The sequence below is a fragment of the Ipomoea nil genome, unplaced genomic scaffold (genome assembly GCF_001879475.1).
Source record: "Ipomoea nil cultivar Tokyo-kokei standard unplaced genomic scaffold, Asagao_1.1 scaffold1353, whole genome shotgun sequence".
Lineage (NCBI taxonomy): Eukaryota > Viridiplantae > Streptophyta > Magnoliopsida > Solanales > Convolvulaceae > Ipomoea > Ipomoea nil.
The window spans coordinates 615251-640643 of record NW_017617781.1 but is presented as its reverse complement, the minus strand read 5'-3'; the positions used below and the strand labels follow the sequence as shown (position 1 = coordinate 640643).

Below are 25393 nucleotides of genomic sequence, written 5' to 3'. Positions count from 1 at the left end.
CGTGGGATAAAGGACTAAAACCTTAAGTGTGCACACCCTCTAATGGGCTTCCCCCACCCAAAAGAGTAGTAACTAGTCCAAGTAGCCCAGGATGTTTTCTACCAGGCTACTCCACATATAATAGGTACCCAGGATGTTTTCTACTAGATACAATCTCATCAAAATAGGGCCAGAACCCACATAGGACCGAAGTCCACCATTCCACAACCATCCATCATATCCACATATCCTCCAAAAATAGATACATCTTTATATATCCTCCAAAAACAAGAATAGTTATCAAAATAGATACAGTATCCTCCAAAAGTAATAATTGTTTTCCAAGAAGGTTTTCATGAATATTATCATTTGCCGGTAGGCTATCCAAATTATAGTTTTCAAATAATACAACGCATTATAACCCATCAATATCCATACTTTCCATAATAGTTTTTATCCTCCAAAAAGAATATAATAGTATGCAAAATAATATATTTTCTCTAATTTACACATTTCCTCCAAAAACAATGTCCTTCAAAAGTAAATATAATGTCATATCCTCCAATATAAACATAGTTTCACTCATTTCAATATACTTAGGTTTTCAACCACAATTTCTCAAAGTACAAATATATATGTGTATCACAAAATTATAAGTTTTCTAATACTCAAATCAATCCCAATTATAATGGGGTTTCAACACAAAACATTTAGGCACACCATAGATTATACACCTTTCAAAAATATAGTTTCAACCCATATAAATCACAAGTCAACACCAAAATAACCATATTTTGCTATTTATCACATTTTGAAACTAGAACACATTCTAAAAATAATTTAAATACACAAATCATATACGTAAAACATTTAGTAGGGCAAAGTAATTTAAACAGACATAGAAACTTACCTCAAGCTAAGCTCTCAAAGCCAGCACCCAATCTAGGCTCAACTTATAAGTTAGTCACTTCAACAAGAACCTGTGGGTCAACAATCTAATATAATCACTAATCACTAAAAATAATAATATTATTATTATTATTAGTAACCATCACTAATCAACATCCTCATCACCATCGAATAATTCCTTTACCATTTACTGCCATCATCAACAATAATCATTTAACTCACTGCCATCATCAACAATAATCATTTAACCATGATTAATGATCATTAATTCATAAGCATCCTCATCATCCTTAAACACCATGATTATCACTAACCATCTTGCTAATCACCATTAATCCAACATCATCATGCTCATCATTATTCAATAATTATCATCATTAATCATTAATTATATCATTAGCATCGTCATCACCAATTATTGCATCATCACCATTTAATCATACCCATTAATGATTAATACCAAAATAATTAATAATTTCTACCTCATTAATCCACCATAAATCTTTAATCTTCATCTCATCACTTCACAATCTCTAAAGATTAAGCAATTCAAATTTCCAGATTTACCACCAGATCTCATCTTCAATATTAGCCATCCATAATCATCTTTAATCAGTTTTAACCCATCATACGTAAATCATAACATCCCCATCATCAATGATTTAATCTTCATTAATATATTGTCAGTACCCATAATCACTCAACTAATCATTACTACCATCCTTAATCATCATTAACAATATTATGATTATTTAAACAACATCAACCATTATCAATAATCTCTACCATCCTTAATCTTAACCAACCAACCATTACACTAATCACCATCTTTAACCCTAATCATTAACAACAACTAAACATTACTAACAGAACATACCTCACCTCAGCTTCGTCCACAACTTTGCCGGAAAAGGGAAGCTTCGACACCACCCTCCTAACCACACCACACTACCGGCAACCACAGCTCAAGTCACAACACCGCGAACCTCCACCGCCCATAGCCGCTGCTCACCGAAGGAGGTCCAGCCGCCGCAACTGCTTTTGGTCCAACCACCGCGGGAGGAAACTTCGTCGCTAGAAGCTTGCCGGTCACGATCTAGTCGTCGCCGTCGACTAGAGATGAAAGGAGAAAGGTGTCGTCGTTGCTCTGCTTGCCGGTAAGAAATAGAGGAACCACTAGACTACTCTGTTCTGCTGCTTCGTCGCGAAGAGAAAGGGAGACGGAGGACAGAGGAGGAGAAGGAGGTTCAAAGTACATGTCTTAGCTCACAACAAGGAAGATGGCTGTTGACGAAGAGAAATAAAAACAAAAATGGCGATGGGGAGTGAGTTGGTGTTGGCGGCTGATCTCTATCAGCAAAGAGGTTGAGATAACCTTGAATTAAAATGTTAGGGTTTTTGGTCTCAAAATTCATATCATATAATTTGGACTAAGGTTTGGATTATACAATTGGACTAGGATTATTTTGGGCTTAAACAAAACTATTTGGACTCAACATTTTAGACTTGTAAAATGATATTGACAGGCTCGACTCAGATAGATTTTGAATAGCAAAATTGTGGGCTATAAAATAAATTATTTAAGTTTAGGCACAAAAACAATTTGTTTTGAAAGTATTAGAGCTAAAATATTTAGGATTAAAAGATAGATTTTATTTTCAAGAATATTTTATTAAAATAAAGTGTTTTAAAATATCGGGGTGTCACAATTCTTCCCAAACCTCATTACCTCTCGCGTGGGTGAGATCTTCAACCACAGCTTCTCTCCTACTTGGAATTCGGTCGGCTTTCTCCCTAAGTCGGCGTAGGACTTTTGGCGGTCTTGCGCGGTGTAACACCCCGTGTTACGACCTTCAAATCTGAATTAATTATTAAATTAATTCTGATAATTAAAATAATTAAGAGGAATTTAATCCAATTATAATTCCCTTAATTAACCCAGGCGGTCCACAATGAATCGTGAACCTTTACCTGAACCAGGAACATTAAGCCCATAGGGAATAAGGAAAGCAGGCCTTATTATTCAGACCTAGAGTAGGTTTTCCTTAAACATATAAATAGGGGATTAGGAAGCAGATAGAACCTTCCTCTCTTCTCCCTCACTCGAAAACACTCTAAGGTAATCCCGCCAAGGAAGTCCCCACTAACAAGCCTAGGAAGATCAATTGGGAGAAGAATCTTAGAGAAGAGCCTTAGTAACCAGGGATATTGATTAGGGCTAAGAGGTAACCCCTGTCAAAACCTATTTTCCTTGCTATATCTTATTTATTAGCTCCTTTTATAACTGTATATGTGATTTTGTGATTGAGTCTTGATAGAACCTTTGCCAAGGATTTATATTGTGATTATTTGATAATCTTGATAATCTTGATGTTGTGATTAATTATATGTGTAATCTTGTATTTTATTATGTCTAGAGCTTTTCCCTAGGGTTTATATCGTGGATCTCGTTGTTGTGATATTCTTGGTATATTTGGGTGGGTTTATGCATGATCGGGTGTTGAGGCTAGCCTAGGATTTGTTTTTTGGACTTTGCATATAGATTTCTTGATGTTCTTGAGGTTCTGGATGCCCCTGAACCATTATATGTATTAATGATGAGTCTTGGCATGTTTAGGAATCGTGTTAGGACGTATTTGGTATGATTCTTGATTTAATTCCGTTAATTGAATCCGTGGTGTTGTCGTTATGTGTTTGAATGTGTTTGGACATGGTTTTGGGTTCCACGAGAGATCCCGGGACCCAAAAGTTTCCTGAGTATCATTGGGGGTAGGTGGGGGCATGGGTACCCGCTGCCCAGCTCGCCTTGTCCAGCGGGCATCCGGCGGGCAGACCGGCCACCCGCTGGAATGGTGGCTGCCCGCCGGCGGGTGGTCCTCCACCCGCCACCTAGCCGCTGGAATTGTGTGGTGCGTCGTGATATTTTTTCCCCGTTTGATGTTTCCCCTTGTCCCGTTGTGTTCCGTTGTACCCCGTTTGTCGTGTATGAGTCTCGTTTGGTGTTTTGAGTATCGTTCTAGGAATTTATGTGTAATACGTGCCGTTGTTGTTGTGTCTTGATTGTTAATTGATTGATTATGTGTTGATTGATTGAATGGTGATGAGTATCGTGGTCATTGCGCAATGGCCGGTGTGATTGATGATGATGATGATGATGATGAGATTGTGATTGGTGGAAATGAATTGTTGGCGGTTGGCACCACTTGTGCCCGGCCATTGCACTAAAGGTACAGGCCTAGCGGTTACTGTGCTAAAGGCACAAACCCAACTTCGACTAGCTTGCCATTGAGCATGGGTCAGGTTTTAAGTGTTGCGGTGTCATGTCAGGGCTATATGCGCTGAACCCTTGATATTGGCACTACAGGTGCGGATCATGCGAATGGCACTGCGGCGCTATCTTGATATGTTGGTGGATGAAAGGTGGTTTGTCGGTGGGGGCATGTAGTTGCCTGGAGGAATAAGGGAGGCGATATATGGGTGGCCTGGAGGTATAGGTTGGAACTAATATAAGGACGGAGGGGTGCTACAAGGTTGGAACTTGGTATAAGGTGGGAAGATCGTTTGTGTGCTTTGATGATTGCTTGTTAATTGATTGTCTTGAATGCCCTTGTTGTCTCTATTTGCTATTTATGAACTTGTTTGTCTATTATGTCTTGTATCGTATTCTTAGGATGCATGCTAGTCTTTATGATTGTCCTATATTGTCAAGTCTATTATCGTGTCTTGAGTCTTGATCTTGGATTTAAATTAGAGTCTCGTAAGTTATATATGTATTCCAGTTTTAAAATGATTTCTTTATATCTACCTATATTGTACTTAACGCGTCGGAGTGGGTTACCAGCATTATTCGCTAACGATTGTTACACCGAATGTGTTTCAGGAGCAGTTGAGTAGCTTCGGAGCGCGCTAGTCGGATTCGTGGATTTAGTTTAGATAGTTCTAGCTTTGATGAGCTGGCATGCGTGCCTTGATTTGTATTTAGATATTAATTACGCTTTGTTAGTTAGTCTAGCCTATGCATCTGGGTTCTCTAGCTCAGATGTGGTATAACACCCCGTCTATCATGTTTAGTTTATGCTCTGTTTGGGAATTAATATTAGAATCGCCTTTATTCCATAAGCTTTAAAAGTTTAAAAATTTAGGGGTGTTACACGCGACCTTCATCTTCTCTTGTATGTACTTGACTTTCGCGATGGTGTCTTGTAGATATTGTGGTCCTAAAGCCACTGGGTTAACCATGTCTTCCCAACATAATGGGGTCCTGCACTTCTGACCGTACAAGGCCTCGTAGGGAGCCATACGTATACTCGCGTGATAGCTATTATTGTAGGAGAATTCGATCAAGTCCAAGTGTTCTTCCCATGATCCTTGGAAATCGATCATGTAAGCCCTTAACATGTCTTCTAGGGTTTGGATAGTCCTTTCAGTTTGTCCGTCGGTCGTGGGGTGGAAGGCGGTGCTTAGTTTTAATCTTGTCCCCATAGCTATTTGTAGCGATTTCCAAAACTGGGATATGAACCTGGAATCCCTATCTGAGACAATATCTCGTGGGACCCCGTGGTATTTGACCACCTGACTGATATAAGCCATGGCTAACTGCTTCATCATCCAAGTCTCCTTCATGGCAATGAATCGTGCAGTTTCAGTCAACCGGTCTACAATTTCCCATATTTTGTCCTTCCCCGTCTAGGTTACAAGCAAACTTCCTACAAAGTCCATGGAAATGGAGTCCCATTACCCTTGGGGTATTCCCATTCATGGGCTTTATTGACTCAATTTAACATGTTTGAGGGTTAATTGCATCTTTTTAAAGTTTAAGTGCCTAATTGACTTTTGGTGTAAAGTTTAGGGGCCTATTTGACCCTTTTCCCTTTTATAAAAGACAATAGTTGTATAAAATATAAACAAGGATTTTAACAACAAGAGTCAAACCTCTGACCTCAAATATAGCAATTAAAGTTTAACCAACTAAGCAACACAAACATTTATATATTAAAGTGCAACATCTTGTATATAACTGGGTTGTTTCTGTGTTGTCTGTGAAAACTGATAAACATTATTTTTATTGCAGTTTTTAACAATTTTTTTATAATTAAATTGCAAAAGTTAATTAATTTTATATCTAATTTTATTTATTATTGCTATAAGTAGTTTTTATAAATATTGTTAATTTTTAGAGTTGTTTTTGTTATTAAGTTGATTTTGTTACCAGGACTATGTGGTCTAATGGTACCCGGGTTGGACTTTCATTTGGAAGGTTGTGAGTTCGAGCCTCAATGGAGGTGTTATTAGCTCTTTGTGTTTCAGTAGGTTGAGAAAGTATATGAATAGATACTACAATGTAATAGAGCTAGTAGCATTCAAAAAAGAAATAAAAGTTGATTTTGTTAATAAATTTGTCCAATAATTTCCTAATCCAATTTAATTAGTTTATTATTATTATTATTATTATTATTATTATTATTATTATTATTATTATTATTATGTTTAGCTATTAAAATAGGTTAGTCAATCGCTTCCCAAATAATAGATCGGATGACCGACGATAAACGACAGAGAGAGATGCGCAAGTTTTTGCGGCCTCGGCTAAAGAAGCACCGAACGGCGTGGATCATGGACGAGGTTGGTCTTCGTGGAGGGCGATTGAATAGACAAGCTTTGAACGAATGAAAGGCTCTCCAATGGCTGTCCCTGGTTCACGCTCTCTTTCGGAATTTACGCCAAAGGAGTCCGGCGATGTCTGCGTGTAGGAATCGGAGGTGTGGTTGATGCTATACCAGTATAAAAGAGGGAGATTCTGAAGGAGGAAGGTATCAAATTGCACCGGGAAGGATTTCCGGTCAGCAGTGTAGTTCTTCCGGCCAGCGGCGTTAACATGGACGGAGGTGTTGTTTGAGCTTCTTGGTCGGCGGCTACGGAAGCAATCCTGGGCTTGGTGTTAATTAACTTCAATCTGGTTCGCAGCTTACGTGCATGGTTTCTCCTCCTCTTTCTTCAATTATGCCTGTTGTTTAATTCACCTGTTCAATTCATAACTTTCTTCAATGATGTTTTCTTGTTTCAATTACAGTTGGCCGCATAATACTTTGTAATGCAATTTATTGGTTCATGAATGTTCTTCAACTCATTATTTGCAAATCATTTTGTTAATTTCTAATTTTCCAATTTTCCAATTCGTGAGCTGTGGGTTGTGTGTCTCTTGTGTCATCAATTTTCAATTTCAAAGCATTGTTTCAATTAATCAATATTCAAATTCTAAGTTTAGTTGTTGTTCATTTTAATTATTGATCTCGATTACTGATTATAACAAAGTGCTTTATTAAATTGTCTAATTCTAGGTACGTGAATTGTTTATCATAAATATTTTGCATTAATTTATTTAATTGGTTGACAAGTTAAGCTAAAATACATAATTTTTTCTGACTCGTATTCCTAGACTTTTTCAGTTGGTTTGGTTTCTACTTGGTTTAATTTTATTGCTTTAACTTCTTGAGTTTTATTGATCTTCTTGAGTTTTATTGATTGTTAAATGTGACATTTTACTTCAGTACTTTACACTATCCAATCATTTATTTTTTTAAGTTTAGTTATTAAATTGCATCGTATCAATGCCTTGTGGGATCGACCCTAGACAACGATTTTATAAAATAGGTTAAAAATGCCTCTAAAAAGAATAGAACTCAAGATTTCTAACATAATCTAACATCACAAACTAAGCTAAACCCACCAAGCCAAACCAACACTTACATACTTAAGGGCAACATCTAAGATATAACGAGTTTGGTTCTGTGTTGTCTGTGAGAACCAAGACAATGATTGTATAAAATATAGGTTAAGGATGCCACCAAGAAGGATAAAACCCATGACCTCTAACATAACAAATAAAGCTAAACTCACCAAGCCACACCAACTCTTATTTACTAAAGTGTTACACCTTATCTTTTATCTATAATTTGGACATTCATTGTTTTTGTTACGAGATGAAAATAGATGTTTAGAAGATCTAGAACAAAAAATAAAATGTAATTAAATTGTTTTTTCCAAATATAGTGCATAAAAATTTAACAAAGAAATAATACAATTCAAAAGTTAATTTAATAGTTCTATTTTCGTTCATATTTAAATATAAAATTATTCACCAAAGATTTTATAAATCTACAGTATATAATTTATGAATCTACAGTATAAAAATCTATGAATCTCGCGTTCTGTACCTATATACCCAGTACTATTTTGGGTCTAGCGACCCGGGTAATAAAGCTAATATTTTCTTACCCTGTTCTATATCTACATCGCCCGGTTTATGGTAGACCCGGTCCCTATAAAACCATGAATATACCCGGCCTACAGGCACCCTAGTCTAGTGGTCTCTAGTCACTTGGGTCTGTTTTTTATTCAAGGATGATGGAAGAAAGTAGATAAAGATATTCCCCAATTGGCATATCTTGTAAACATATCCAATAGTTAAATATGAGCAGATAAAGACCGTAAACATATACAGAAGAACCCTTATTTGGGACCTGTGGCGCTCTCAATGATTATTGTTTGTTATTTCTTATAATAATATTTTGTATGTTTTTTAAGTATCTGTTAATCTTTTTGTTGTTGTCATGGTCTTGTCAAAAATCATATAATTATTTTGCAAATTTATTATATCTATACTAATTTATTTACTCACTATTTACATGTAGTTCCAACAAGTTGATTATGACAAAGCGGTTATTGATCAGGTGCGTTCAGAATGGGCCGATATTCTATCAAGTTAGATAGAGTAGGTATGATTTGACGTTGTGATCATTTAGACTTGGTTCGTGGATCGGAATTGTTTTTTGTAGTATTATGACTTGGATGATGATTTGATTAGAATTGGTCATGCTCAGTATTTTGACTTGATATTATGAACCTTGCTTAGCTTGTGCAATGTAACTACAATTGGCCATGGTGAATGGATAAATGCTTCTATATTTTTTTATATGATTAAAATTTAAGAAGGTTAAAAACGAGTTGAGACAATGGTTAAAAGTTGTCTATTTTACAATAGACAACAGTTTGAAACTGTTGTCTTTTTTTACAAAAGACAACAGTTTGAAATTGTTGTCTTTTCTACAAAAGACAACAGTTTATGGGTGTGACTTTTAACAACAGCGATTTCAACAACACACAATAGACTATCTTTTAAAGAAAAGACAACAGTTAAAAACCGTTGTCTATGTGCATCACTTTTAACAACACCAGTTTCAACAACATTGAATTGACAATGGGTCAAAAACCGTTGTCTTTGGAAGAAACGATAACGGTTTAAAACCGTTGTCTATGTTTGTGACTTTTAACAACACCGGTTTCAACAACACTTAATAGAGAACGGTTAAAAAACCGTTGTCGTTTCTAGAAAAGACAACGGTTATTAACCGTTGTCTATGTGCGTGACTTACAACAACACCGGCTTCAACAACACTTAATAGACAACGGTTAAAAAACCGTTGTTGTTTCTAGAAAAGACAACGGTTAAAAAACCGTTGCCTAAGTGCGGGACTTACAACAACACCGGCTTCAACAACAGAAATTATACCCCTACGACAACTGTTATTAACCGTTGTCTATGTGCATTTTTCTTGTAGTGCATCCTGCTATAGTTTGTCGCCCCCAGGGTGCACTGAGTATGGTGAACTGTGCCCTTCCTCTAGAATCTGTTTCTTGAGATGTGCGCACGCTGCAGGTACGCACTACCTCCCCTTATAGTGAAGGCTACCATCCTCAAACAACTCGAACGGTCATTTTCCTTTTTTTCTGCTGCGCCGAGCCTTATCTTCATTAGTTCGGTGTCTTGCTGCTGGCCATTCTTGATTTCCTCAAATTGTGTGGGCATGACCTTTATGCTAAACAGTTGGATTTCAGCCTCCACTTGGCCTTGTACCACTACTTCCAAACTCATCCTCTGTAAATCCCTACATAACTCATATGCCAATACCCAGGTGGTGTTAAGGGAGTGGTTTGTCTTTCTGCTGAGCGCATCGGCCAGATTAACAGGATTAATCAACTGTCAGAGTTTACTGATTGATTTAGTTACGAAGTCAGTCAGTACTAATAAATCATGGAGAAGATTAAAGAGAAAGATAACAGCACAAACCCAACGACACAGAATGTTTACCCAGTTCGATACAGTGTGTATCTACATCTGGGGGACGATCACATAGGCGTCCAATCCACTAAATCATAATCCAATGTACAAAGGTAGATATACAATAATCTTACCCAAGTGCCCCACACAAGGTACATACCCAGTCTACACAGGTTTAGTGGATTGTTGAAGATGGAGAGCCATGCATACAGAAGTTCAATGAAATCCCTTCACTTGGAGAGCCCACTCTGATGCAGTCCACTTCAATGACGCTCTTTACAGTTGTTCCCACAACAGTGTGATCACAGTGTCCTTTCGTTTAAGCAGCAGTGATTCTTCTCAAGTTCATCATCTTAATCACCATGAACATATTGTATTGAGAAGATGCATGACAATCAAAGATCTCGTCTCATATGGCAGATAGGGAGTGTTTCTTCTTACTTTTTGGCGTAACCATAATTCTCTTCGAATAAGAGTACTTATAGATTCTTCAATAAACACTCTCCATAGATGACTTTGATTGTAGAAGGTAGGACTATAAAAGAGGAATGTAATCTCAGAAGATTAGGTCCATACCTTTCTTGAAAATATACGCTGATCTTCTTTCCAAACTAGTCTGATAATACCGCGTACAGTATTTTAGAAAATAGTTTCCTAAAAAAGATCTTCAGTGTCAGTCCTTCTGTTGTTGCTTCTGATTGATCAGTCGTCTGTAGAGCTGGACGGACAAACTCTAAACCTATCTTAGTATGCCATAATAATATTGCCAATTATAATATGGGGTTTTTGAACATTTAAAAACACTAACAAACTCCCCCTTTGGCTATTATTTGGCAAAACAACTCTACTATATAGATAGACAAAACATAAAGAACTAAGATAGGTTATTATAATGAAGCAACCCATGAGTCCGATCTGATTACATAGAACTAAAACAAAAAACAGAAGATCCAAAATAGTTTATGATAAAAAACAAGTAGTGGTGCCATAAAAAACAACGCCCAGCCAGGGCCAGAAGGTACACAAACACAAAAACTCCCCCTGAGTTCATACTACTCCCCCTTTTTGCCAATGATAGCCAAAGGTCAAGCATTGGAGGGAGTGTCACTGTCAGACTTCGCAGGATCAGCAGCAGCAGCAGATTCAGATAGGCTTAAACGAAGAAGAATGGTTGCCAGCTCAGTACGGGCCCCTGTCAGTTGCTTTGCAATAATGCTGTGTACTGTCTCAAGATCAGCGACCCTTGCCTTCAACTGAATGGAAAGTTGGTCATCCTTAGCATGGGGAGAGTCATCAGGCACAACGTCAGGTTCAGAATTGGATGGGGCAGTCACCGGAACAACATCCCGAATGTGATCTCCAGTCAGCAGACGTTTATCAACAGTATAGAGCAGCGTTGGACTGATCACTTCACTGGGCATAGGCTCAAGACCCTGAGTTGTAAGAATGCCATAAATCAGATTTGGGAAGGGTAGTCTTACCTTCTGCTCCTGTGGATGAATCAAGGTAAGGATGTGATAGTAAATCCATTTTCCCAGATCAATTGGCATCTTCGTTCCAATTCGAAACAAGAAGCCTGCCAGAAGCTTGCCAACCGTGTGAAAATGGGCTGATGGGAGCCAGTTGTGAAGGGCCAGGAGATGTAAAATAACATATCTAGATGTGAGTTGAGAGCTCTGCAGATAGTCCTTGTCACCTGTAGGCCAAGCTTCTGTCTGTCCACCCGTAAGAGTTTTGGCCACCAAGTTCCAGTCGGTGACACCCTCTTCTTGCACAGCAGTCAGACCATAGTATTCATTGATCATGTCAGGCCCAAAAATGTACCACCTTCCTCTGATGAAGATCTGCATCGAACGAGGTCCGATTAAGATGTCAATCTCGTCATTGAGATTGCAATAGAATTCATACGTGAGGAGCTTTGAGTATGGGCAGATGTCAATGACAGTCTTCATCAATCCTACTTCATTCAGCAGAGGTAGAATGTCACATACAGAGTTCAGCTAGTTCTCATCCACAGATCGTTGAACAATAAGGTCCCTTCTAACCATAGTAGACCATTTGGCCTGAGCAGCAGGAGATACAAACTGAGGCCTGTAAACAGATGTGTCAGTTTCCTCAACAGGTTGAACCTCAGGAGTAATGCTTCGACCTCTGGATCGTGTGGATGGCTTCCTTTTTCTGGCAGATGATGCAGGTACAAAAGTAACTTGAACAGCAGTAAAGCCCTTTTGCTTAACAAACGATCGCAGTGTTTGAACACTTGTTGAATAGGTGGATTTCCTTCAGGCTTAACAGCCTCACTCGACTTCCTTTTTTTCTCAGGCTGATCCACATCAGCACTGTCATCACCGGTCTCAACAACTACCTTTACTGGAAAATTCTTCCTTTTAGACCATCTTATTTCTTTGGTTGGGGATTGAACAGGAGTCACAGAGTGACTAGAATCAGAGACATTGGCAGATGAGTTCCCGATAAGATTCGAAATCTCTCGAATTTTGAAGGTCGTGGAGTTAGGATGAGCAGTGGCCTCAACAGTTGGAATGTCAGATGGAGGTGCTTGAGATCCATACACTTCAGCCAGAATTTTATCATCTTCGCTGGAGGATTCAGATGGGTGAATCACTCGATACGGTTGAGGAATTGAAGTAGACAGTAGGCCAGCAAAGTGTCGCACCTGTTCCAGACTTTCACCTAATGATGTGGCAGTGTAGACTGGGATATGGGGGCTTGAGAGATCGACCGTTTTAACATTATCAGGTAAAACAGGAGGGTCATCAGCAGAGCAAATTGCTTTAGGATCATCAGCAATCTCAGCAGGAGGCAGAGCAATATTATCAGAAGAGTAAACAACTAAACTCAGTTTATTTGGCTCATCAGAGGATTTATCTTTCTCATCAGACACATGCAAGACATCATTTTTCACATCAACAGACTCACTCAACCGCAGGGATGTAGGATCAACATTCACAGGGGGGTTCTCAGAGTTCAAAGCAGTTAAATTTTCAGTATTAACAGGCACACAATCATCAGGTTTATCCCGTGAAATTTCAATAGGAGTATCAGAATTGTTTGACCTGTTTCGGAGGATCTCCTGTCTGTGTCTTGCCTCTTTTTGAGCAGCTTCGAGATACAATGGCTGTGACTCCGCTCGCCGTCGAGAGACCTCAGCAGATTTTAGGGCTCGTTGTGCAAAGTATCGAAGGAATGCCCCGGCCTGATTTCCATCCAAGGGTTCTGGAATAGATACTGGAGAAACTTCATCACTGGCTTCGGAAACCATCATCAGCAGTTCAGTCGCATCATCTTCAGACGATTCAGCATAAAACTCTGGGTAGTTCGTCATAACAGTCACCAAAATCTCGTCGCGAAGCAGGGGATCAAGCTTGAGTTTCTTTTTCATAGCAAACTGCAATAGTGTCTGAATATGCTTAAGAGCCACCTCCGGAGAATGTGTCTTGCTTCCGAGTTTGATGATGATATTTCTTACAGGGACCGCCATTGAAGAAATTTTTTGTGAGAGGAGAAGGACAAATCACGGAAGGCAGGTATGCTGAGAGAGAGAAGGTTTGAGTGCTGAGAAGCTTGAAGATATTTTTCTTCTTGGCCCGGTAACAAATAGACTTAAGGGTGATGAACCCTAATCAATGTGGCTTGTCAAATATCATGCAGACGCGATTGATTGACACAACGGTACGGCTTCTTTTTAGGAAGGAAACAGAACTCAAGGAAATTTGAATTTTGAAAGAAGATTAAGATCTTTTAAGATATCTTTAAGATACATTAGGTTATAGAATCCACTTAACAAAAATAGAGAGGAGTTTTAAAAGAAAGTCATACCATAATACTGACCCGTATAAACCAACATTTACTCGTCTCTAACTGACCAACTGCTTTATTAGTCAATTCTGCAAATTCGCAGAGCAGACCTGAGAATTTCAAAACGATTAGCGTCTAGTGGCTTAGTCAGAATATCCGCCAGTTGTTTGTCAGTTTGAATATATTCCAATTCAATTTCCTTGGATTCAACCAGGTCTCTGATGTAATGATGCCTGATGTCAATATGCTTCGTTCTGGAATGTTGAACTGGATTCTTGGAGATATTAATAGCACTGACATTGTCACAACAGAGTGTCATTATCCCTTGAGTAAGACCATAATCCATCAACATCTGTTTCATCCATACCAACTGAGTACAACATCCACCTGTAGCTATGTATTCTGCCTCTGCAGTGCTTAGTGAGATTGAATTCTGTTTCTTGCTTAGCCATGATACTAAGTTCTTACCAACAAAGAAACATCCTCCAGAAGTACTCTTTCGATCATCAATATTTCCTGCCCAATCAGCATCACAGTATGCAACAAGACTCAGTTCATTGTCCTTGGAGTACCAGAGGCCATACTACATCGTTCCTTTAACATATTTCAGAATGCGTTTTACAGCTATCAGGTGTGATTCCTTTGGGTCAGATTGATACCTTGCACAGATTCCAACAATGAACATTATGTCTGGTCGACTGGCTGTTAGATACAACAGACTGCCTATCAAGTTGCGATAGACTGTGTTATCCACTGATACACCAGTTTTATCTTTCGATACTTTTGTGGAGGTGGAGATTGGTGTCCTGGATGATTTACATAATTCCAGATCAAACTTCTTGACTAGATTCTTAGCATACTTTTCTTGTGAAATGAAGTATCCTTCAGGGCTTTGCTTGACCTGTAGTCCTAGGAAGTATGTCAGTTGACCAACCATAGACATTTCAAATTCTTCCTTCATCACTTTTACTAACTCGTCAGTGTATTTTTGTAAGGTTGATCCAAACACAATGTCATCAACATAGATTTAGGTTATGGTTACATGACTTCCAATAGTTTTTACAAACAAGGTTTTGTCAACACTTCCCCGTTTATACCCATGCTGGAGCAGATACTGTGTCAGTCATTCATACCATGCTCGTGGGGCTTGTTTGAGACCATAGAGAGCTTTTCGAAGCTTATAGACATATGATGGATGATTTGGATCTTCGAAACCTTTAGGTTGAGCTACATAGATATCTTCGTGGAGATAGCCATTCAGGAATGCTGTCTTGACATCCATCTGAAACAGTGTGAATCCCAAAATACATGCGACAGCCAACCGAATCCTGATTGACTCGAGTCTAGCTACAGGAGCAAAAGTCTCATCATAGTCAATCCCTTCAATCTGAGTATACCCTTGAGCCACTAACCGAGCTTTGTTTCTTGCTATATTCCCAGCTTCATCAGTTTTATTTTTTAAAGATCCACTTTGTTCCAATTATGTTGACACCATCAGGTCTTGAAACTAGATCCCAGACATGATTTCGCTCAAACTGATGTTGCTCCTCCTGCATTGCCTTGGTCCACAGATCATCCTGTAAGGCTTCTTTAACATTCCTGGGTTCTATCTTTGAGGTATAGCAGGCAGATCCAGATATTTCTGTCAGATTATTTCTTATTCTGCTCCTGGTCTTCATCCCATCTGATGGATCTCCAATGATGTTATCTGATGGATGATTTTTCTGAGTTCTGGTGGGTTTGTCTTTACCTGTATCATTTATGAGACTTGTCTCCTGTTCCGAACTTTCTTGATCTTCATCTGTCGATTCTTGTAGTTTGGGCTGACTGTTGCTATTAGTGGCAGTTGGGTCACTGAAAGGAAGCTCTGTCACTGAACTGTCACTGTTGTGTCTACTGATTCTTCTGGACTGTCATCTATAACCACATTTACTGACTCCATCACAGATTGAGTCCTCTTGTTGTAGACTCTGTAGGCACGATTGTTTGGAGAGTATCCAAGGAAGATGCTCTCATCACTCTTAGGTTCGAACTTCCCTCTTTGTTCTCTATCAGCCAGCACATAACACTTTGTCCCAAACACATGAAAATACTTCAGATTTGGCTTCTTTCCCTTCCAGATCTCATATGGTGTTTTGGTTGTTCCTGGTCTAAGATAAACTCTATTTATAGTATGACATGCTGTGTGTACTGCTTCATCCCAGAAGCGCTGTGGCAGATGAGAGGCATGTAGCATAACTCTAGCCATTTCTTGTAAAGTTCGATTCTTTCTTTACACTACTCCATTCTGTTGAGCAGTTCTAGGGGCTGAGAACTCATGTGATATACCGTGCTCGGAGCAGAAGTCTGAATATAGTGAGTTCTCGAATTCTTTTCCATGATCACTCCTCAATCTCTGAACTTTTATTATAGACTCATTCTTTTCCTTATGAACCCTTATACACAGAGTTTTATAGGCCTTGAATGCTTCTGTTTTTTCTCTTAGAAAGTATACCCAGCTGTATCGAGAGAAATCATCTACACACACAAATATGTATTTCTTTTCCCCAATGCTTTCAGTCTGTGTTAGCCCCATGAGGTCTATGTGGACAAGATCTAGGCACTTCTCAGTGGTGATGCCTCTTATTTCTTTGTGTGGAGTTCTGATTTGTTTCCCAATAGCACATGCGCCACAAATTTTTTCTGGATCTATTCTGATCTTAGGTACATCTTTCACAGCTTCCAGTTTTATCAGCTTATCCATATCTCTGAAGTTTACGTGACCCAGTCGTCTATGCTAGAGTTTTGATTCATCAGATTTGGATAGGTGACAAGCAATTTCATTTGTCAAAACATAACAATTGTCTGAGGACCGGGTTCCTTCCATGACTAGTTGATTTGCTTTGTCACTAACTCTGCAGCAGTTACGGTCAAAGCACACATTCCAATTTTGATCACACAACTGACTGATGCAAATCAGATTCGCTTTCAACCCACTGAGTAGCAGAACTTCTTCTAATTGAGGTAAACCTGGTACATTCAGGATACCTTTCCCAACTATTTTCCCTTTTTGTCCATCTCCATATGCTACAGCTCCACTGCTAGGTTGAACAACCATCAGACACTAAACATTTCCAGTCATATGTCTGGAACACCCACTGTCGAAATACCATCTAGCTTCAGTTTTAGATGCAGTCAGAACTATGGTGGGGTAGCAGATAACTTCTGAATTCCTGACCCAAACCTGTCTAGTGAATGGTGTAATAGTCTTATTATGATATTTTTCCTTCCTTTGATCTCTGTAGAAAAAATAACACTCAGGCCGAGTATGACCTTCTGTTTGACAGTAGTGACAAATAGGGGTGTAATATTTAACTTTGACAATCTTATTTTTGAACCTTGAATAATGAGATTGATGAGTTACTTTGGCCAGGCCAGTATCAGCAGTCTGGTCGTACCTCCTTCCCTTGTTCTGCACTGACCGAGATGACTGGCCTTGTTCAAAGCTGTGAACATCTGTGGTCTTAGACATACCCTCTTTGATGAACATAGGTGCGTTATTCGAAGATTCACCTCGTTCAAATCCCAGGCCCTTTTTATCATTTGGATTTCTGCTAGAGTCTAGAATCTTATCTAAGGTTGATGTGGTGTCCATCATCTGGATATTTTTCTTCAAACTCTCCAATTCCTTGATCAGTTTTCCTTCTCTGGATCTTATCTGAGTGATGAGATCTTCTTTTATGACAAGGTCTGGATTCAGTTTCTTTAGAAGATCATCTCTTTGCTTCAGCTCGTCATTCAGATTTTTATTTACTTTCACAAGTTGTTCCCAGCTAGCAACAAGTTTAGCAAATTCTGTTTCAAGTTGAGTATGTCTCTCTTCAAAATCATTAGTTGATATGTAAGATTCTTCATCTGATTGGTCTCCGTCTGACTGAAGGTCTATAGCAGTAAAGAAGGCTACAAAGTTTCCCACATTATCATCTAACTGATCATTTGAAGTTTCCTCCTCATCATCGCTTAAAGTAGCTACAGACATAGCCTTTTTCCTCTTGAGATACGTTGCACATTCAGCCTGTATGTGTCCATACCCTTCACATTCCCTACACTGCACTGACCGGTTGAGGGATTTACCTGTGTCTGTGGACCTGTTTCTGTTTTGTCTTGTTCGACCAGTCTGAGATTGATTGTTCTGTGAGAAAGGTGTTGTTTCAGCTTTTTGATATGAGGAGTTGTTGCCTTTGTATTGTGTTCTGGTAGGCTGACCTTGACCCTTTCTGTTGAAACCTTTTAAGATTTTCTTGAAATTCTTGGTTAGAAGTGCCAAGGTTTCATCATGTATGTCGTCTGTGTCAGATTCTCGATCAGCCTCAGCCACAAAGGCCACTGACTTTCCTTTTCTGTTGCTTCCAAGATCATCATCAGCAAGAACTTCTAGTTCATATGTGTGTAAGCTTCCTATAAGTTCTCCGACAGTCTTCTTTTCCCAACCTGTATGTTCCTGAATAGCAGTTACTTTCATTCGAAAGTGTTTAGGTAAAGATCGAAGGATCGTTTTGACCACTCTCTCATCAGTGAATGGTTCACCAAGAATTGAGGGTCGGTTCATAAGATTCTGAACCCTACTGTGGAAGGTTGAAATGGTTTCCTCTTCATTCATTCTAAGGGCTTCGAATTCTGACAGAACCATTTGTAGCTTTGACTGCTTGACATCACTAGTTCTTTCAAATCTGGTTTCAAGAATTTCCCATACCCGTTTAGCCTCTTTTACTCCAGTGACAAGAGTAAAAACAGATTCATGTAGAGATCCTACAATCGAGTTCAACGCTTTGTTGTTTAGATCTGAGGCATTCATTTCATCGTCTGTCCAAGTCTCCATGGGCTTATCTTCAGTAACTCCTTCTGCATTCTGAATAGTTGGACGACTCCACCCAGTTAGGACAGTACGATAAACCCTGGTACCTTGTGCTTGAAGATATATCTCCATGCGAGCCTTCCAGAAAGAGTAGTTGTAACTATCTAGTTCTGGTGGTTTCATACTTGCATCCATCCTGAATACAAACAACCAGCCAACGAACACACAGAGACACTTCCAAAAGACAGAGAATAATGCAAAACTAAAAACAACCCGTACGGATCAAGTCACTATGTAGACTTAAAAGCTCTGATACCACATGTAATTTTGCATTTTCTCTTTTTAGACAGATTAACAGGATTAATCAACTGTCAGAGTTTACTGATTGATTCAGTTACGAAGTCAGTCAGTACTAATAAATCATGGAGAAGATTAAAGAGAAAGATAACAACACAAACCCAACGACACAGAATGTTTACCCAGTTCGATACAGTGTGTATCTACATCTGGGGGACGATCACATAGGCGTCCAATCCACTAAATCATAATCCAATGTACAAAGGTAGATATACAATATTCTTACCCAAGTGCCCCACACAAGGTACATACCCAGTCTACACAGGTTTAGTGGATTGTTGAAGATGGAGAGCCATGCATACAGAAGTCCAATGAAATCCCTTCACTTGGAGAGCCCACTCTGATGCAGTCCACTTCAATGACGCTCTTTACAGTTGTTCCCACAACAGTGTGATCATAGTGTCCTTTTGTTTAAGCAGCAGTGATTCTTCTCAAGTTCATCATCTTAATCACCATGAACATATTGTATTGAGAAGATGCATGACAATCAAAGATCTCGTCTCATATGACAGATAGGGAGTGTTTCTTCTTACTTTTTGGCGTAACCCTAATTCTCTTCGAATAAGAGTACTTATAGATTCTTCAATAAACACTCTCCATAGATGACTTTGATTGTAGAAGGTAGGACTATAAAAGAGGAATGTAATCTCAGAAGATTAGGTCCATACCTTTCTTGAAAATATACACTGATCTTCTTTCCAAACTAGTATGATAATACCGCGTACAGTCTTTTAGAAAACAGCTTCCTAAAACAGATCTTCAGTGTCAGTCCTTCTGTTGTTGCTTCTGATTGATCAGTCGTCTGTAGAGTTGGACTGACAAACTCTAAACCTATCTTAGTATGCCATAATAATATTGCCAATTATAATATGGGGTTTTTGAACATTTAAAAACACTAACACACCTTGCATCGCACCCAGTACGAATAGTGCCTCCAGATTTTTAGGGCAAACACTATTGCTGCTAGTTCTAGGTCATGAGTGGGGTAATTCTCCTCATGGGTTTTAAGTTGTCTAGATGTGTGCACGATTACTTTACCATTTTGCATTAACACGCATCCCAGACCTTTCTTTGAGGCATCGTTGTAGACTTCGAATCCTTCTAGTCTTGATGGTAGCGCCAATACTGGGGCTGTGGTCAATTTCTCTTTTAGTTCTTGGAAGGCCAGGTCACAACTCGCGTCCCATTGGAAGGAAATTTCCTTTTTCATGAGTCTCGATTCCTAATTATGCAAGAACAACAAGAATCACAAGAACACCAAGATCCCATCAAATAAACCCTAATGACAAGCTCTAGACATGCCCAAACGCAAGATCGCAAATATAATTCATCACAACACCAAGATCATCAAGATTATCAAATAAACACAACATAAACCCTAGGCAAAGCTCTATCAAAACTCAATCACAGAATCATACATACAATTATCAAAGGAGCCAATAATCGAGATATAGCAAGGAAAATAGGTTTTGTAAGACACGGGTTACCTCTTAGCCTTAATTAATCCTCCCTTGGCTATTAAGATTCTTTACTAAGATTCTCCTCCGATTGGTTTCCCTAGGCTTGGTGGTGGGGAATTCCTTCTGCTAAGTTCCCGGGCAAATCGCGTATTTAGTGTTATGAGGGGAAGATGGTTCTAAATGCTTTCTAATCCTCTATATTTAATTATTCAGAAGTCCTATTTGGAATATGAATGGCAAGGCCCACTTACTTTATTCCTACTGGGTTTCAGGCAATGGTCCATGATCCATTATGGACGACATTAATTAATTAAGAAAATCTTAATTATATTAAATCTTTTTTAATTATTGATAGCGGGATTAATTTAATTAATTAATCCGGGCTCGAGGGCCGTAACACGGGGTATTATAGTATTGTTGTTGCCTCTTGATTGATATTTGAATATCGTATCATGTTGATTATTCTGTTCATACTGGTCTCTGGAGTAACCGTATGGTGTCCGGTTGATTGAGTGTGTTCCTTGATAAATCCGTTGTTTCCTTGCATACTTTTCCATGCTTTGTCGCATATCATTCTTTGATTATTTGATGATTTACCTTGGTATTCTGAAACTTAGAAAACTCTTAACTTTATTTCGTAATAAATGTTGGACTTGATTATTTACTTGAGCATGAAAGTTGGATTATTTTCCTAATTGATTTATTTATAGGTTGGTTAAGGACTTGCATGAGTTTGCATGAAAGTTACGGAGACATAACTTTATTTCTTAGAAAGGGAAAATGTGATATGTGATCTTTATGGTGTCTTGCGCTTTCGTTTGAGTCGCTTAAATTTCATATTGGTCAAGTCCCCCTTGTTCCTTGTTGCTTTATGGTTATGCTTCGGGGACGAAGCATCTTTTGAAGGGGGGTAGAGTGTGATTGTCACAACCCAAAATTTAATTTTCTAAATTTTGTTTTAAGAAATTCTAAAATAACCATTTTTCACTCTTCCAAAATACCTATGAGTAAAACGGTGTTCGAATTAATTATTTTGAGTTACGTTTTAAATAAATCCAACACCGGGATTCATTCTATTTCTAAAATTCTAAATTCTTGGGTACACGTACCAAGTTTTGACCCAAAAGTCAATCTGAGTGAAACCGAGAGAAATCTGATAAACCTAAACCAAGTGGTCATCTAGAAATTATTTTTGAAAAAATCTATTTTGACCCCCAAACTATTTAAAACTATCATTCTAGACTTTGGTCCATGTTGCATGGTGGACCACAAGCTTCTAATGCCTTGTCTGATGCTTTTGAAGAATCAACCAAAAAGACCAATAAGATAAAGACCCCCGATTGAACAAATATATCTAGGTATATTCCTACTATTCTAAATATATTATCCTAAATTTTTATTATTTGTATACGTTCCTAAAGCATGTAGTAATCCTAATTATATTTGTACACTACACTTACACGCACATCAGTATCATTATTATTATTATTATTATTATTATTATTATTATTATTATTATTATTATTATTATTATTATTATTATTATTATTATTATAATTATTATAATAATTATTATTATTATTATTATTATTATTATTATTATTATTATTATTATTATTATTATTATTATTATTATTGTTATTATTGTTATTATTGTTATTATTGTTATTATTGTTATTATTGTTATTATTGTTATTATTGTTATTATTGTTATTATTGTTATTATTGTTATTATTGTTATTATTGTTATTATTGTTATTATTGTTATTATTGTTATTATTGTTATTATTGTTATTATTGTTATTATTGTTATTATTGTTATTATTGTTATTATTGTTATTATTGTTATTATTGTTATTATTGTTATTATTGTTATTATTGTTATTATTATTATTATTATTATTATTATTATTATTATTATTATTATTATTTCTAATCCTAATTAATCACCTTGCCTAATCTTAAATCTTTCATAGTTGTGTCATATACAGTACGTCCCTCTCTCTCTCTCTCTCTCTCTCTATATATATATATATATATATATATATATATATATATATATACACTTGTAAGCCTATAGAACATCCTCCTTTATTTATACGTATTTATATAATTGTATGATCGTATTATATACAATAATATCTCTAACCCTAATCTACCTAATTATATTTCTCTTTATGAATATTCTGTATGAGTTAACCCTAGCTCTATCATATTTGTCTGCATCCCATATCGCCTCCCTATGGCCATTTCCTTCCCCTCCCAAATAAATAAAACCCTAGTTTTCTCATTGTTCATAAGTCTCTTCCCATCAATCATTGACTCAAGAATTAGGGTCCAAGTGTCATCAAGTTTAGGTGGTTGATTTTGGAATTCAAGTAAGATTTATGGCTACTCAAAATTATTTTAACCCCATAAGAAATAAAAATATTTCTCTATGTGCCTATATGAAAATCTTGTTCCTCAAATAAAAATCTATCTCGCTACATTCGAATAATTTTATGTGATCCATGATCCTCGTGAATATTGTGTATTACGTGGAAACTGTTTGATGAAGATTGTTGATTACCGTTGTGAGTTTGATACGTGTAGTTATCGATATATAAAATTTAGGGTCCTCTAATGCAATTCTTTGAGCTATTCTATGAATTCAAGCTCTTTTTGTTATTCAACCATATCGATATTTGGACTTGAATTTGTGCATTCTTGATATTTTTTCTGAAGTGATTTCCCCTTCCCAGGCGCGTACCAGCAGGACCCTGGCGGACCCTGGCAGGCCGTCGACCTCCCACCGTACCGCCATTGGTACGGTGTGTTGATTTCTTGACTTCTCGTTTTATTGATCCGTTGTGCCCCATAAGAAGCAAAAAACCTTTTTCCTAATTGCATACGTGAAAATCTTTTCCTCAGAAATTGGTTCTTGTCATTTTAAGTAATTTCTATATGACTTATGATCTTCCTGATTATATATGACAATTGTTGGTTATGCCACGATATTGAGTACATGAATTTATTTGTGGAATATGCACTAGTTTAACATATTGAACAGTACGCATAGGTGTTGTGTGTTTCCATATGACTAGTTATTATTTAAGACTTGAAATATGTTCACGTGCCTTCATGCCCTATGCCTATAGACTAGGCAGTTGAATATTTAGCATAATTACGGCAGTATATATTTAGGTGTACCAATTTGCAAGTTTCGCATATAACATGATAGTTAATTATAAAAGACTACCCCATATGATAGGCTTGTCTTTATGTAATTGTGAGTATTTGGTGCATGATGTTTGGTACACTGAATGGGTATAAATCCTGTTTAGGTGGTATTTGGCTCATGACATGCTAAATTGTACATTAAATGTTTATATCCAACCGTGAATATGATTCGCCTGTGTTGCTATATGTGTTTTACATTGATTGCATGGCTATTCAAATGTGCACCTACGTGGTATTAGTCTCTTATTTAGGTACATAAATAACTATATTTAATTGCATGTTCGGTGTAGCTTGTGATCCTATATGTTTAAATCATTATAGCATGTCGTGAGTAAGACTTCTCTGTTGTGCTTTTATTCATATAATGTGAATTGCATGTTCATAGCCTTAATCATTCGGTATATATTTTGTTAGTTAGTACAATAGTTAGGTATGAATCCGGTATCTATGGTATTTGGTGATATACTCCCTTTGGGCAGGATAATTAGTACTAAGGTTATAGACATAGGGGTGTAGGAATTTTTAAGTTTGATCGTGCAACAAGCGAGTTCCCTTCCTTTCTTTGTCAAATAAAAAAAAAAACCGTTTCGTTGAGAAATCCCTTCTACCACTTCAAACTTCGGTCTTGATACCTTCTTTCAAGTGATTCTGTGCATGGTGACAACCTTATTCCCTAAGCTGCAACTTTAATTCCTCTTGTCCTATTCCTATTTAACATTGCCCGCAAGTTTGAAACCTAAAACTTCCATTCCCTTTTCCCTTTTCGAACCGAATTTTCCCAAAACCCAGTATATATATATATATATATATATATATATATATATATATATATATATATATATATATATATATATATAGAGGGTTGCATTCACATGCAAACACTCGTAAAATACAAACATGTGAACATATACCGTGCACACAGCTAAATGTGGGTATGCACACATCCGTGGACGACAGTGCACACATTCAATGTAGTATGCATGTGTGAATCCACAGTATTTGGGCCGGCGTACACACGTCCATAAACGATAGTGCACACAGACGGGCAACATACAAAATCATAAAAACTAATCACAACCTTAGATATCTAAAATCCAACGATCCAGAAATGTCCACACGTTTGTATTTTAAGCCATGTTTTTACATGAATGTAATTCTATATATTATATATAATATATATATATATATATAATATATATATATATATATATATCCATAAAATATTCTCCCTATATACTACCGAACTAATTCCGACTCTTCATCCCTTAAATAATTTCTAAGCTTCGAGGACGAAGCTTCTTGTTAAGGGGGAAGAGTGTAACACCCCGTGTTACGCCCCTTAAACCGGATTAATTATTTAATTAATCCCATTAAAGAATGATTAAAAATGATATAATTTAGTCAGGATCCCTTAATTAATTAATGTGATATGAAGGACCGTGGACCCTTGTCTATATTAAAACCTGTGAAGCCTATTAGAATAATGAAGGTGGCCCAATTCTAGTCAGATTCATGTAGAGATCCTACAGTAGAATTCAGTGCTTTATTATTCAGATCAGAGGACGACATCTCATCTTCAGTCCAAGTCTCTATCGTTTGATCCAGTGGTTCCATCAACATTCTGAACTGTCGGAGGGCTCCATCCAGTGAGGACAATACGGTAACCGCTGGTGCCTTGAGCTTGAAGGTAAATCTCCATTC

The 25393-nt window shown here is 37.5% G+C and overlaps 1 long non-coding RNA gene across 1 annotated transcript; it reads left to right on the top strand.

Moving 5' to 3' along the window:
- The first annotated feature begins 874 nt into the window (after window positions 1-874).
- Window positions 875-19073, top strand: LOC109185722. Its single transcript, XR_002055028.1, has 3 exons — window positions 875-961; window positions 16162-16166; window positions 19063-19073. It is a non-coding gene; the product is annotated as an uncharacterized LOC109185722 (long non-coding RNA).
- Window positions 19074-25393: the final 6320 nt, after the last annotated feature.